Source organism: Cyprinodon variegatus, unplaced genomic scaffold, assembly GCF_000732505.1.
Source record: "Cyprinodon variegatus isolate N-32 unplaced genomic scaffold, C_variegatus-1.0 Scaffold1788, whole genome shotgun sequence".
In the NCBI taxonomy this organism is placed as follows: domain Eukaryota; kingdom Metazoa; phylum Chordata; class Actinopteri; order Cyprinodontiformes; family Cyprinodontidae; genus Cyprinodon; species Cyprinodon variegatus.
In genome coordinates, this window is record NW_015152241.1 from 35,055 (window position 1) to 36,881 (window position 1,827).

The following is a 1,827-nucleotide window of genomic DNA, read 5'->3' on the forward strand; positions in this document are numbered from 1 at the left end:
AATCTTACTGACTGTGTCCAGGAAAGCAACAGCAAGCTTTACTCTATGACTGAAGAACGAAACCTGCTGCATGCTAACCTCACTGAAATGATGAAAAAGTTGAACAGGCCTCGAGGTTTGTCAAAAAATGCAACAAATACTGATAAAGGTCCATGAAATTCATAGATATTTAGGGTTGCTGGTAAGCTCAACTTCCTGTGTCTTGTTTTTTTTTTTTTTTAAAGGAAATGTGTAAAGATTTTAGGAAAAAAAAATAATTGGGCTGCAACCCCAGGTTTTATAATCGCAGTTCAGTCTGTGTTTCTGATTCTTCCAAAGTTTTAGGTAGAAGGATCCGATCACAAAACAAAATGTTAACATAACTCCTTTTGTAAATTCATATATACATTTGGTACAAAAATGTTATTTAAATGTACTTAAAATGTAAAACTATATATTTTTTCTTTAGAGAAAACATGTCCTACAGGATGGACAAAGTTCAGTTTCTCCTGTTACTTTGTCTCTACAAAGAGCGGCTTGTGGGATGAAGGAAGACAGGATTGCATATCAAGAGGAGCAGATCTGGTGGTGATAAACGATAAAGATGAACAGGTGCTGTGTTCATTGTAACATCAATAATACACAATAATTTACCTCTTATGTCCTTTATTTATAGTGTATCACACAAAACCGGAAATGATGAAAATACAAATACAGGCACAAGTATATTGACTTGTTCCTGATCAAATTGACAACTTTACAAGTTTGACTAAATTGTATTCTTATTTGTTCAACTATGAATAATAAAGAAACAATGGAGGCTGGCCAAGCGGCCAGACACATCTCTTCAGAAAGCAATTGTGTGTAATTTGTAAGAAGGCTCTCTGAGTCTGGATCTAGCATCACCAACAAGATTCAAACTCTTTAGTACATGAGCAAGACAAGGCACAGGCTTACCCTTATGGCTCTGTTGCTGGAACAGATTAAAGCTGTGGAGGACTTATGACTTATGGTTTTGCCTTTTTCTGCGGAGGACTAAAGCAGAGTTTAACTGTTGCTGCCAACACTGTAATGTTGATGATATGACATGAGACTTTAATTGTTACATCTTGACTACAAACAGAAGCTCTGGTGCATAAATGATTGACTTGATGCTGAGGGAGCCAATGAACTCTCAAGAAGTTGTTTTGGTGATTGTGATGTAGAATCCAGGGATCCTGAATGGGTATTCAGTAGTGAATTAAGCAGGGGATTGCAGATCAGATAATTCTATGCCTGTAGTGCATGGAGCTTTAGGCTACTCATCAGTAGGGAGTTAAGCATTTGAGATGCTGGTAGTTAGCATTGTGGTGTGGATCCCAAACCTTCTTGCAGTAAAACAATCCTCTTGCCTCAATCTTCTTTCTTCTTTGGGGTTGGAATCACCATGTATGCACAGAATTTCTCTGGGTACTCCAGCTTCCTCCCTCAGCTTAAATACAGATGAAAATCCATGAATGTATGCAACCAGATAGTAGAAAATACCAGTGATCTGTATATTCAGTAGTGTATTGTTCATGCACATTAACATGGTAACTATTTTCGGCCTAGTTATCCACTAATGTAACTTTTGTATGCTGATATTTGACAGGACTTTATTTCCAGTCTTGCAAACCAAGAACCTTGGATTGGTTTGAACGACAAGGAAACTGAAGGTTCTTGGAAGTGGGTGGATGGGACCTCTATGACTCTTTCGTAAGTGTTTACTGTTTGCTGTCACTAGCAACAGTAACACATTTTTTTTTATGAGTGTTACTTGGTACTTGTAGTTCCCCAAATACCAAAATAAATTGTTTTTCAAGATGAAGC

At 37.3% G+C, this 1,827-nt stretch overlaps 1 long non-coding RNA gene across 1 annotated transcript in view; it reads left to right on the forward strand.

Annotated features, from left to right (window-relative positions):
* Positions 1-494: 494 nt before the first annotated feature.
* The window catches only part of LOC107104547, a 3,464-nt gene continuing 2,131 nt past the window's right edge, over positions 495-1,827 (forward strand). Inside the window, exons 1-2 of the long non-coding RNA XR_001482264.1 lie at positions 495-591; positions 1,610-1,713. This is a non-coding gene — a long non-coding RNA (uncharacterized LOC107104547). The remainder of the gene's footprint in view (positions 592-1,609; positions 1,714-1,827) is intronic.